This window comes from Vulpes lagopus, chromosome 2, assembly GCF_018345385.1.
Source record: "Vulpes lagopus strain Blue_001 chromosome 2, ASM1834538v1, whole genome shotgun sequence".
In the NCBI taxonomy this organism is placed as follows: Eukaryota; Metazoa; Chordata; class Mammalia; order Carnivora; family Canidae; genus Vulpes; species Vulpes lagopus.
The window spans coordinates 128,688,270-128,702,688 of NC_054825.1; the positions used below are offsets into that span (position 1 = coordinate 128,688,270).

The following is a 14,419-nucleotide window of genomic DNA, read 5'->3' on the forward strand; positions in this document are numbered from 1 at the left end:
AGAATGTACTTTTAATCTGAGAACTACAGTATTTCTTAAACATTCTTAGCTTTTATCTCTAAATATTGCTTCTCTCCCATTCTGTTCACCTCCCAGATGTTCTTGAAGGTATCTCTCAGGTTTCTTAAATGCTTTTCTTTTTTTCCCCCCAGAATGGGCTGCATTCTGAGTAGTCCCTTAGTATTATCTTAGATTTACCAGTTCTTTCTTCAGTTCTATCTAGTCCGATGTATCTGGTGTGCTGTTTTAAACTTTAATAACTATATTCTTCACATAATTTCTAATTTATTCTTTTTTTAATTGTCCATTGTTTTAATTCTGCCTTTCTATTTTACTATTTTTAATTCTTTTTCAATTAGCTTCTTAAAAGCATCTTTATGCTTATTTTGTTGGACTGTTTTATAATATTAATTTCATCTGAAGTGAATTAGTGGTCTGATGACGGATTTTGTTAGTTTCCTTTATTGGCACTAGATTTCTTCATGCATTTTATTTTAGACTTTGGTTGAATGGCATGCTTTATTTTTTTTATTTATTTTTATTTTTTTATTTTTTTTTCAATGGCATGTTTTAAATGAGATCTGTTTTGTATTGTTTTCATTTCCACCCCTCTTCCTCTTTGCTCATTCCTTATAGCCATTTTGGAACTGTCTTGTGTGGCTTACACAGAGCCCCAGTCTAGAACCTTGGGGTAGTTTATACTTGGGCAATCACAGATGGTCTCAACTGGTCGCTAGCTGGCCTGTGTCCTCCTTCCTCCCTATGCCACAGCTCTATATGAGACAAGGAGCTGCCAACCTGCTTTCAGGAATGGGGGGCCTCCTCCAATTATCACATTGACTGTGCTAACTCTGTCTTTTGTGGATTATGTTTAGCCTCAAAACTTTGTAGGACTCATACTTCCAGTTTTGGTTCCTGGATCCTGAGCTTAAGAGGCTCAAAGCTTTAACTTTGAGGGCTTCCCTCTTGAGTTTCTGCCCCAATCTGTTTCACAGAAATGTTTATATTATTTTTGGGCTTGCCTACATCTTTTTGATTTTTTCTTCTTATGTTTCCCCTCTCATTGCTGTATGTTTGGAGTAGAGAGGTTCCATCAAAGTGAATTTACTGTGCCATCTTAACTGGAAATCATATGGGCTGAGGGTTTAAAGGAAATAAAGTGAGATATTTGGTTTTACATAGTACTAAACGTTAACCACAAAAATGCTTTTTTTGTGTGTGAGTTCAGTGAGACCCATAGCATACAGTTATTTAAACTTCCTTCTGAGGCTTACAGCCCCCAAAAGATGAGTAAGATTAAGCAGGTAGGATTTATTAGGATTCTGTGGTTCTCTACAAAGATTTCACCTTTTATTTTTCATTTTGATGGTAATTTAAAAATTCAGTTGTTTCCAAACACCTTAATGCCCACAATTTGAACTATATTTAGTTTTTTTTTTTTTTTTAAATTTTTTTTTGAACTATATTTAGTTTTAAGATGTCAGTGCCTGCAGTTGTGTTTGTATTGGTGCCAGGTAGCCATACTTTTAGATATTGAAAAATGAACATGGGTGAAAATGTAAATCATATATTTGAGCTGGGTGAAAGATTCCTGTTTCACGTAATTCAAAAAAGAGAAAAGTGCATATTTAACCATCCCTGTATATGGTAGCAAATGAAAGAAACTGCTGGTAGCTTTTGGTAGTCAGTGCCAAGTTTACATGACCTGTCCAAGTGAGATTCAGTAACCTATGTCAGTGATCACATTGAATTCATTTTGTTGATTGAAATTTTACTCAGTTTGTAGATTTGCTGGTATTTGTGTAAAAATTTTGTAGATGTTTAAGAGTTCTAAGTATAATGGTTTTACTGATTTTATACTTGATAGTATTTAACAGGATAAAAATGGGTGGCTCAGCGGTTGAGCGTCTGCCTTTGGTTCAGGGCATGATCCCGGGGTCCTGGGATCGAGTCCCACACTGGGCTCCCTACAGGGAGCCTGCTTCTGCCTCTGTCTGTGTCTCTGCCTCTCTCTCTCTCTGAGTGTCTCTCACGAATAACTAAAATCCTTTATTAAAAATGGTTTTAGATGGTTCTGAGAGCCTTCAGGAGTTTTTCTTCAAGTTTGAGAAACATTGATCAAAGCATAGCTTAACTCTTCCTGAGTTTGGTTTTTATGTTTTTGCCTGGCTCACTCCTCCTCATACTTCATGCTTTTGCTTAGGTTAGATATCCTTTCTCTCTGGAAGTGTCTGACACTCCTGTGCTGGGTGAGGTGCCCCTTCTTAATGCTCCCTGTGGCACCTTGTGTTTTCTTTTTCCTAGCCCTTCCCACAAGGGATTGTGTTTTTTCTGTTTATAGATCCTGATTTTCTCATTAATCACAGGTTGCTTTGAGAGTAAGCAACACACTCCCATCTTTTTACTTGCAGTGTTTTTGAGAGTTTCTGTCATAAAGTAGGCTCCCAATAAATGTGTGGGATTTTTTGTTTTTGTTTATTTAGTAATAAATTATGGGTAGAACCAAGGGTGGCAAGAGGCAGAAATAAGTTGGAGCCAAGGCACCAGTGACAAAGGTAAGATTTCTGATATTTTAATACCTAATGTGCTCCTCAGCCCATTTTTTCAAACTTTTGGTCCCACCAAAAGTCACAGTCTTACTCCAAGATAAGACAATTAAGGACAAGAATGCAAGCAAAGTAAGTAACCACTATTTCTAACAGAATGTATGTGGGAAGACGTATTTTTTGAGTCCCAGTGGTTGCTCTTCAGTGCTCTGTTGGAGAACAGGGTCAGGCGGCTCTGTCTTAGTGGCTCCCAAAGCAAGCACTATCACAGAGGGATGCTTCTCCTTGGAAGTGAGGTCCAGAGACCAGCTTTTTTCTTCACATGACTGGGGATGTGGGCTGGAGAATGGAGCTCCATAAATCTTTAGACATAGTTCTCTGCTAGATTAAATTTTCTTAATTCTTTGCAAAGTCATCTGAAGAGTGTATTCACTCTGCACCTGAATTATAGTTTCCTCCTATGGTTCTTTAGGCCTAGATTTTGTTTATGATTGAGGTTTGTATGAAATTATCTGCAAATTTCATGTCTGTGTTTTTGATTAGACTATCTCCGAGGAGAAACGCTGTTGATTCAACAGAGAAAAAGCCAGCTCCTCCTAGTGGAACTTTTCTTAAAACCTCATTATTTTTAGGGGGGAATATATCATTTCTTTCTTAAGTACTTTATGTGGAAATAGTATTTTATTGTAACTGTTTAAAAAATTCACAAACACAGGGGCAAATTGACCAGTCTTTCTTAAAATAATGAGGCAAAGAAACGTTACATTTTAGTAAATTAAAAATACTATTATCAGGCTTTTAGTAAGGCAAAGGAAGTGTGTTGTCAACCTTAAGCATAGTTGGGCATAAATTTCTTAATTTTATTTTTTATTATACTCCTGGAGGTTTAAAATATTCTCTTTCTCTCTCTCTCTTTTAAAGTAGGCTCCACACCTAGTGTGAGGCTTGAACTCACAATCCTGAGATTAAGAGTTGGTACGCTCTGTTGACTGAACTAGCTGTGTAGTTTTAAATATTTTCTGATAAGGTCATTGTGCCACACCCTGTTGATGATATTGATTGGAGGCTAGGTATTTAATTTGTCTTTTTCTTCTTTCATTAAGTTTGTTCTGTAGCATTCAGTCCTTAACTCTCTGGTACTTACTTGATGGGAGAAGTAACTTTAGTTGACTCATGCTCAGGGAAAATGAAAAAAAAATTATGCTTTTTATCAGGTTGCCACTTTGGTTATGGGCCATATTTGGCATATATAGACTTACCTCTCATACCTCTGGCTTAGAGATGGGACACACTAAAGAAAAGCAATGTCTGATGTTCTTGGCCCTTGACAAGTATGATCCACAGCCATTTTGAGACTGTGAGATTTTCAATGACCTTTGCAGTGTTGACAGTCTGGGAGCTACAAGGGCTTCTGTCAACACAAAATCAGTTCAAATTTTATCTATCTTAGCCTCTCCTCTACAACTGCCTTAGTGGATTTGTTCACTTATGTATCACACATTTGTTCAACAAATATTTTTTGAGTTTCTACGTGCCAGCTACTGTGCACAACAGTGATATCAGAACATACTCCACAAACTGGGTCCTGAGGACGTGTGCCACTTAGGATGTCTGACTAGAGGTAACAGAAAACCCAATGAGATGTGGCTTAAGCCACGTAATTCAAAGTAGGTTGGCTACTACATGGCCTCAGCTATGCTAAGGAAAGGACACAGGTCCAACTTTCTGCTCTGTTCTGTGTGGACTGTTGGCCAGTCCTCTCAGGCTACTTATTGCTGGATCCCAGGGCAACTATTGACAGTTTAAGGGTCAAATGAAGATTATAGTATCTAATATGAAAAAAATGTGAGTTTGTTTTAGATTGAGAAAGACTATCAAAAACCTTCCAGCCAAAGCTCAAGTCTCTCCATCTCAAGTAGTATAACACTGGCTATTCCTATAGTTGGTAGAAAGGCAAATGGAAATACCATGACTGGCCTCAACCAGCCATTCTCAAAATGTGGCTCAAGAACTCTTGGGTATCCCCTGATTCCCTTTCATGAGTATCATACAGGCAAAACTATTTTCATAATAATGCTAAGACCTTAATTGCATTATCCACTCCCATATCCTCCCTAATGTACAGTGGAGTCAAAGATTACATGATATATGATGATATATCATCGCTCTGGCAGCGAATGGAATGTGTATGTCTATTTTTAGGTCTTAAATTTTTTCAGGTTTAATATCTAATGTGGTAAATATTGATAAATATAACCCACATAAACAAAGGCTCTCAGTAATGTCTTCAGTAATGTTTAAGAATATAAAGGGGCCCTAGGCTGCCTGGGTGGCTCAGTGGTTGAGCATCTGCCTTTGGCTCAGGTCATGATCCCATGACAGGGGATTCGAGTCCCACATCAGGCTCCCTGCAAGGAGCCTGCTTCTCCCTATGCCTATGTCTCTGCCTCTCTCTCTGTGTCACTCATGAATAAATAAATAAAATCTTTAAAAATATATATATAAAGGGGCACTGAAAATGTTTCTGATTTACTGGTCTCCATCGGAAAGATGTTCATCCATGGAATTGGGGCACCTCCCAGCTTCCCCAAGACTCATGGCTGTGAGATTCCTAGATGAACTGATTCTGTTAACAAAGAAGCAGCAGAAGGGTTAGGGCTGTCAGGTAGACAACCAGCAGTGTGTGCAGCACTGTCCTGAGGAGGGGGCCTTGGAGAGAAAGACATAGCAGGGACATAGGGCATACTCCAGGCTCTGTCTCTGTTTTGCCCAGAGCCACACTCAAGTCTGTCTTTTTTTTTTTTTTTTTAATTGTAGTGCAGTGTACATAACATGAAATTTGCCATTTTATTTTTTGAATGTACCATTCAGCAGCATTGAGTATATTTACGGAGTTGTACAACCATTACCACCACCCATCTCCAGAACTTTTTCATCTTCCCAAACTGAAATACTATACCCATTAAATAATAATTCTCCACTCAGCCCCTCACAACTACCATTCTGTTTTGTACTTCTATTAGTTTGACTACTCTGGGTATCTCCTATAAATGAAATGATGTGTAATACTTGTCCTTTCATGTCTGGCTTATTCTCTTAGTATGTTTTCAAGGCTCATCGATGTATATACGTATCAGAATTTCCTTCCTTTTAAGGCTGAATACTATTCCATTGTATATATATATCCATTTTATGTATTTATTCATTTCTTGATAGACATTTGTGTAACTTCCACCTTTTGGCTGTTGTAAATAATGCTGTTATGAACATGAGTTTACAAATATCCATTTGCATTCCTACTTTGAATTCTTTTGTGTATATATGTAGAAGTGAAATTGCTGGGTCATATGGTAATTCAGTGTTTAAATTTTTTAGGATCCATCATACTGTTTTCCACAGCAGTTATGCTGTTTATTATCCTCAACCAGTAATGCTCAGGGGTTCCAATTTTTCTATATCCTCACAAACACTTTGTATTTTTTGTGTTTTTAAATAAAAGTCACCCTAATGGGTGTAATGTATAGTATGTCATTGTGGTTTTGATTTGCATTTCTGTAATGATTAGTGATGATGCACATCTTTTCATGTGTTTATTGGCCATTTGTATATCTTTGAGATCTATTCAAGTCCTTTATCCATTTTTTTAAAACTAGGGCTGGCTGGCTTTCTTTTTTTTTTTTTTTTTAATTTTATTTACTTATTCATGAGAGACACACAGAGAGAAGCAGAGACACAGGCAGAGGGAGAAGCAGGATCCTTGTGGGGCGCCCAATGCGGAACTCGATTCCAGGACCCCAGGGTCACGACCTGAGCTGAAGGCAGACACTCAACCACTGAGCCCCAGACACCTGCCTGCCTGCCTGCCTGCCTGCCTTCCCTCCCTCCCTCCCTCCCTCCCTCCGTCATTGAGTTGTGGGAGTTCTTCATATATTCTGAATATTAATCCCTTATTTGATACATGATTTGCACAGGTCTATTCATTTTGTGTGTTGAACTTTTATACAAGGTTTAATTTTACTAAATGATTTTTAAAAAATCTATATCACTGTTGTCATTGTTATCACTTTTGTGACTTTATCCTAGATGTTTACCCACTGCACTGGTTTAGATGATAAAGATGGTGGGACCTTGGTAATTACTTCAGCACTCACAATTAAATTATAATAACTACTTCTGAAATTTTAACTATTCACAGTATAGTCCTGGCTACTCTTATTTGCATACATGGTTTTATAGATTACTATTTGCCATGAAGGAAAACAATAATGATTAAAATGAAATAATTTTTAAAACATTTTTCCTAAAGGAAAATTTGTGGCAATTGTAGTCTCTGACAAGACTTCATAGGTACCAGATTCCTTGCCAAGTCAGCTGAGTAAGGATTCTTTTATATTTTTTTCAGAAATATCTAAAAACAATTAAATTCTAAGTTGTCTTTGGATGGGACAACCCTTTTGAGATAGAGGGTGCCTTTCAACAGCAATGCTAATTAATGGAAGATCAGAAAATTACAGGTTAAATTATAGAAGGGATTTTCCATCCCAAAATTTCATAAATTAGAAGAGGATAATAATGTTACATAATACTAAATGAGAGGCTGGAGTTGCTGGCTCATGCCATTCCTGGTCACTCCTAGTGCCGTGGTAGACTGAACATCCTGTGTGCTCCTGCCTGGGCATGCAGGGTTTACTCTTTGAAGTCAGAGCTGCTTATATGCTCAGGTGTCAACATGGAACTTTGGGAACCCATTTTGTTTTCTGAAAGATAATTTGAGAACCACTAGTCTAGGGGCTATTCCTTGCCAGGCTCTTAACACTGGATATCTATATTAAGGGAAATGGTTTTGTTAGTTTTTAATGTATTAGGATACTTTGCACTTTGCCCCAGCCTGTTACCTCCTTATTTCTTTCCTTTTCATCATCTTTCTTCAGATACTGCTCAAGTGTTGTGATGCTTTTCTTTCCTTCATTACCTCTCATGAATTGTGCTTGGTAAACTCCATATTCTTTGTGAAGCACATTTTTCCATGAAGTTTTTGGATGTATCCTTTTCCCAAAGAACACCAAAATGGGGAGCCTTTTAACACTGAAGCATTACTTCTTCTTCACCTGCTGTATTTTGAAGCCAAGCCATGTTATTTTGGCAACTCACTCTCAACCCTCACAGACAATGGTGTATTTTTGTGCCATGGTGATATGAGTTAATTAAGTAGTACTTTGCAGGCAGCAGAGTAACTTTCAAGCAGTTTATAAATGAGAGAAGAGAGGGAGGGAGCTTAGAGGATCCTAAGTTGACATCATTTTGAACCAGCCTATTTCAATATCTGATGTTTGCTAGCTCTGATGGCTGGATTCCCTTGCTTCTTTATCCCTCTTCCTTCTGCCTCCTCTTCTGTAGGATCTCCTTTAATAGCAAGAAATGAAGACATGAACAAGCACACGGGAATCCTTTATTTGCTAGCTCTCTCTGCTCACAGGACATTTTTTCTTTTTTTTTTTTTTTCAAGATTTTATTTATTTCTTCATGAGAGACACAGAGAGACAGAGACAGAGGCAGAGGGAGAAGCAGGCTCCCTGCAGGGAGCCCAATGCAGGACTCGATCCCAGGACCCCAGGATTACGACCTGAGCCAAAGGCAGATGCTTAACCACTGAGCCACCCAGGTGCCCCTCACAGGACAATTACTTTAGTCTCTTCTGTATGGCATTTTCTGAAGGTCATTTTATTTTCTCCTGGAAATATATAGTGAGGGGACTAAGAACTTTGGTTGTTTTTAGTCTGTGTATATGGAGAAGGTGAAATCATGGTTTTGATTCCTTAGGATTGGGTAGTGCCAAAAGAGAAATAACACAAGAAATGGAAAATGGGGATTTCCTTCCAACTTTCCATGCCATTTGCTTTTACTACATTACTATATACAGTTTGTGTACAAAATACTTGTTAAAATCCTGAGTTTTAAGGAAATAATGTCATTGACATCCACCTTTCTCTTATGCTCTAAAAGATGCTAAGCAGTATTTCTCTAATTGCTCCAGTGAAATGACTATGGGCATAAACATCCATGTGAGGGCATCCATATTAAGCAGACTCATAAGAAAGTCAAAGATTTACATTGGGGGCAAGATCAAGAATTTGGTATTGATCAAAAGATATATAGTTAGATCTCAGTTGTCTAATAAGGGTGCAGATTACTGGGGAAAAAATTAATGCATTTGTGAAAAAAGCTGGAATCACTATGAACCTGAAGAATCCTTTTATGAGGCATGCATTCTATTTTAGCTGCATGGACTTGGCGTCATTTTGTCTGCTTGGACCTGGACCTCTCACGGGTTATCCTCTGAGTGATGAATTGGATGTCTCTTCCTCTTTATGACACTAGCCCTCTCAGGGTAAAGTAGTAGGCACATAGCTTTGGGGAGGTGGGGGCAGATAGAGAAGGCTGTGGATTTTCTCCTCCTGAGAGCTAGTAGTGGGAAAATGGAGCTGTTATTTGAGGATGGGAAGGAAGATGAGAAAACAAGTGCTAGGATCGTTATCTCTGGCAAATTCTGAGAGTTATAATATCTTCAGAGAATTCAGCTAAAAAATAGAAAATTCTTATAGACTTCCAATAATTTAAAATTTTTATTGTATTCATCAAGTACTGTATGTGTTGGTTAGCATTTATAAGCTATAACATTTTTTCTTTTTTTCCTTTAGAGTCATACCTGTATGGTAAATGTATATATAGAAGTTAAATAATTTTTTTTAATGGAATGTAACACATACAGAAAAGCACAAACATGACTTACAGTTGTATAAATTATTAAAATGTTAATACACGTTACTGGTATCCAGATCAAGAAATAGAATATTGCCAGCATTTTGACTGCCATTTACACATACTTTTCCCATACTACTACTTCTCTTCCTCTAAAGGTAATAGGATTCCTGACTTTTCAGGGTAACCACTACAGTTTAGTTATACCTGATTTTGGACTTCATGTAAATGAATCATATCTTATGTATTTTTTTAAGAGTTTGTTTATTCATGAGAGAGAGAGAGACGGAGAGAGAGGCAGAGACAGGCAGAGGGAGAAGCAGGCTCCATGCAGGGAGTCTGATGTGGGACTCCATCCCAGGTCTCCAGGATCACACCCTGGGCTGAAGGCAGCACTAAACCGCTGAGCCACCGGGGCTGCCCTATCTTATGTATCTTTTTGGGTTGGTTTCTTTTTCTCAACATTATTCATTCAGAAAATTCATCTCTATGCCTGTAGTGGTAGGTCTTGCATTTTCATTGCTGTACATTATTCCTTTGTATAATGATAGCACATTTAATTTATTCATTCTACTCTTGAGTGGCATTTGGTTCTTTTCACTTTGGGTGTACTATGAGCAGTGCTGGTGTGAACATTCTGCTAGTGTACATAAACAATAAGCTTGGAGTGTTCTTTGAGGGAGAGCTTATAATTTGTGGATTTTTGCATGATGATTTACTGAGAGGGATGTGCGAAAATTCCCAGTATGATTGGAATTATTTCTTTTGGTAGTTATGTCAATTTGTGTGTTATATTTTGAGATTTATAGTTTGTTTTACATTTCCAATTATTGGAGCATACAAATTTAGAATTGTTTAATCTTCCTGGTGAATTGAACACTTTGTCATTATGAAGTGACCCTCTTTACCTCTGGTAATGCTTTTTGTCCCAAAGTATATTTGAATTGGTTCAGTTTATTTGATTCCTTTGGTTAGGTTTGTAAGGTTTTTCATTTCCTAGTCTTTTAGCCTCTCTGAATCACTGTATATTTATGTTTTAGATGTGTCTTTTGTAACAACATATAGTTTTTTTTTTAATTAAAAACGGATAGCATTATCTACAATAAAAGCAGGAGCAATGAATAAAATTAGAAAATCACTATTTTTCAACCCCTGATGGATCTAAAATGATCATCAATTCAGAAGACCATTTAGGAAAGGGTTGATGGTGAACTTTTCAAGGATGAATTAGGTTAAAAGTACCTGAAACAACTGATCAGTTTCAACATTATGGTACATGAGACAACCAGTTATATGCCTTCTGGGTTGATTCAAAGCATACACAATTACAAAAGAAAGTTTCTTAGAAAAATGCATTGACCACGAATCTTAAAAAAAAAAAAATCCCTCTGAGTCGTGCTGTCAGTTTATACGCAACATATGGGATAGCAAAACATGCTAACACCATAATCAGCCTAACACATAAGTGTGTAAGATTCTGTTAGTCAATACAATAGATTGTACTAGCCTCTAATATTGGTTCTTTCAGGGAATAAATGATGTGAAAATATTAAAATCAAGAGGGATAATTATTAGAGATTAAGGGAAACTTATTTTTACATTATTTTGTTACAGATTAGAGGAGAAATATCAATATTGACCCATATGCAATACGTGGATCTTTTTGGATCCTAATATAAACAACTCAACCTAAAGGGAAATTTTAAAGAAATTTGAACATAGACGGGCTGTTAGATATTGCTGGATTTATTGAGTATGAAAGATAGTGTAGTTAAGTTTCTTTCTTTTTTTTTTTTTTTGAGTTCTTAGAAAAAAGATGCAAATCAAAGTATTTTGAGTAAAATGGTATGACATCTGTGATTTGCTTGAACTAGTTAATGGGTACATAGGAGTCCATTTGGCTATTTTGTCTTTTTGGTGTATTTAAAAATACTCATTAAATACTTATGAAAAAAAGGAAACCTCATAAACAAAAGTTCAGTTGTACCACATAGCCTCTGCCTTAAGTGAGATCATCATAAGCTGTTCTCTCTATTGAGTAAAAGTCTGCTGTTTATGAGTGGTGTCGGGTAAAGAGACATAAACTTTATTTTATTTGCATAGAATTCTTTCCTAGTTCTTAGCCTCATCTGTTAGACATATGTAACTGTCTCACCCTTAAGGAGGCACACCTTGATCCATAGTTTTAGTAAGACTATATGGAATGGAAGAAGGGCAGTTCTTCAGAGCAAAAGTGGGGCGCATTCATATTAAAGGAACAGGAAAGGGGTGCTAAGTGGGCAAAAACCAGATAGCTACTCATTTGCACTTGTTCGTTACTCAGGACATTCAGACCTACTGCTTTCTATACAGGGAATTTTTAAAACATTTCCAACTAACATAATTTAGCTCTCCTTTAAAAAAGAGAGATAATCTAAAGTAATGCCTGGTTAATGCTTCTGGCTTCAGGTCCAAGATTTCTGGATAATGTCAGTTCCTCTTCCCATCTCTGTTGATAGTCTGTGAATTACAGACTTCAGAAAATTTATCTACTAATAATATACTCTATATATGCAGTAGTAGGAGAGGGAAAAATGAAAGAGAAGGGAGTTAAAAAAATTATATGACACAACAGCAAGACATACACAGATAGCATCCAAAACCTCACTCATGCATTTTGCCCAAGCTGGCGTAATTTGCACATGATGATAGAGTACTGCTGGGCACACCCGGCTTTGTGGCTTGGACGATCTGTCCGGTCAGTGAGGCGTGCTAAAGTCTCTTCCCAGAATCCAGATCTTCCACATACACCTTAAACAGTATTGGATCTACTGGGTCATATGCACTGAGTGGCAGAGCACTTCAGCATCATCTAGCTGTGTAGTGGTTCTCACTCTGGCCCCTACCCATATTTCTCATTGCCAGAAAATAGGTAGAAGCAGATAAATGACCTAAAACCCATGTAGTTTTGGGGTGCCTGGGTAGCTCAGTCATTTAAGTGTCTGTATTTGGCTCAGGTCATGATCCCAGGACCCTGGGATTGAGCTCCACATAGGGCTCATTGCTCAGTGGGGATTCTGTCCCTTTCTCTTGGCCCCTCTCCCCCACTTACACTTGCTCTCTCTCTCTCTCTTTCTCTCTCAAGTAAATAAAGTCTTTTAAAAAACCCTAAAACTCATGCAATTTATGTTCATGAATCCCAGAGATGTCAGCCGAATGTTTTGAAAAGGTGCAAAAAGGTGGACAGTAAAACCCAAGTTTGTTTCCTGCACTTATTACCCAACTATCAGGGTCTCTACATTGGAGGCAACTACTGGTACTAGTTTGTTTATCCTTATTTTAAAGGGCATATCCTGGTATGGCATGGATCATTGGATCACAAGAAACTTCCTGAAGTGGCAGGCCCTGAATATTCATGAGATTTACACCCCACGATCTGGAATACATAGAAGGCATATTTGTGTCTTCTTAGTCTCTAGGTTCTATCAGCCTCATAACTTCAGCATGGTAGACCAGTGTAATATGCCATACTCTGAGTAGTCTCACCTGTAAGGGTGGTGAGACTGAACTGCTTTCTCATGTCCTCAGGTTATCCCAATAGAGAAATACATTTACTATTAGCTTCATAACAGCATTCTAGGTGCCTTGAGTGGTATTAGTTTTCTCCAGTTAGGATTCACATCTGAAAGTACAGCTTGGGGATCCCTGGGTGGCGCAGCGGTTTGGCGCCTGCCTTTGGCCCAGGGCGCGATCCTGGAGACCCAGGATCGAATCCCACATCGGGCTCCTGGTGCATGGAGCCTGCTTCTCCCTCTGCCTGTGTCTCTGCCTCTCTCTCTCTCTGTGACTATCATAAATAATAATAAAAAATTAAAAAAAAATGAAAGTACAGCTTGAGTTGGACTTACCATTTGATTATGTTTTAGATAGCCTAATATCATTGACTAAGACCAACTGGCCCCTTGGTTGAAGAGGTGGGGTTTTTTGCAGATCACCAGACTTGATTTTGATAATCCAGTCTTTCACCTGGCTATTCTTACTAGAAGAGTATAATGAGGTAGGTTCCTTGATCATAGGCAGTACCTTGTTGGTCAGCATTATTACCTTCTTCTTCCATGGACTTCTGGTTTCCAGTACCCTTACGCGAACGAAATTTCCCTATTGTTTTCCATGATTTGGCCCAGTGACCAGTTAAATTCTTCTTTCTTCAAGGGTTTGTTGCCTGAAGCTCACTATCTGGTTTGTATTAGATGTTATGTCAGTATATATCAGATTATATCAGTTTGTAGTTGCTTTTTTTTTTTTTTAAACCACAAAAATAAAAGTGGTTAATTTAAGAAAAAAAAAAAAAGGATTTTGTGGAAAGCCCCTGGAGAGTCAACAGGATTAAAGAGAGAACCGAAGGGTGCCAGGCTGGCTCAGTCAGTGGACCATGTGACTCTCGATCTCAGGGTTGGGAGTTTGAGCCTCAAGATGGGTATAGAGATTACTTAACAATAAAATCTTTAAAAAATAGAGCTGGAAAGTTACACCTTGTTAAGGATGTGACACTGGATGGCCTTAGGGATCTAGACTCAGAGAGTCTTTGGAAGGACTTAGTTCCATCCTTATGTCAGTCTATTCAAGATTCAGATTCCCAGTACAGAGTCTGGTTTGCCTAACTTGAAGAATCACCATCTCACCTCTTGACTGATGCCACCAGGTGCCTTGATTAACAGGCTTACCCAGATTTGTGGAATGGAGGAGAGATTCTTTCCTCAAGGGAAAGAAAGGTGTTGTAACCAAAAGAAGGAGGAGGAATGCTCAAAGGCACAGTCAATAGATGCTCATCTGTTAAGTCATCATTTCTCAATAGGGGTGTCATTGGCCTTTGGGGGAAGACCATTTTTTTCTTGTGAGCTGCTGTTCCAGTGCATTGTAGTTTGTTCAACATCCCTAGCTCCAGAGCACTAAATGCCAGCAGCAACTCAACTGGTAAGCATCACAATCAGATCATTGCTTATTTCCCAGCCATAACCATCCTTTTGCCCCCCCCCCCCCCCCAACACACACACAGGCTGTAGAACAGCTCATCAGGAAGGACCAAGGCTGCATGGTCTCTAAAGCTGTTTCCATTTAAAACAATCAGATGTAGT

At 38.1% G+C, this 14,419-nt stretch overlaps 1 protein-coding gene across 6 annotated transcripts in view; it reads left to right on the forward strand.

Moving 5' to 3' along the window:
* The window catches only part of FANCC (FA complementation group C), a 272,119-nt gene that overhangs the window by 72,434 nt on the left and 185,266 nt on the right, over positions 1-14,419 (forward strand). The gene's annotated exons all lie outside the window — the stretch shown is intronic.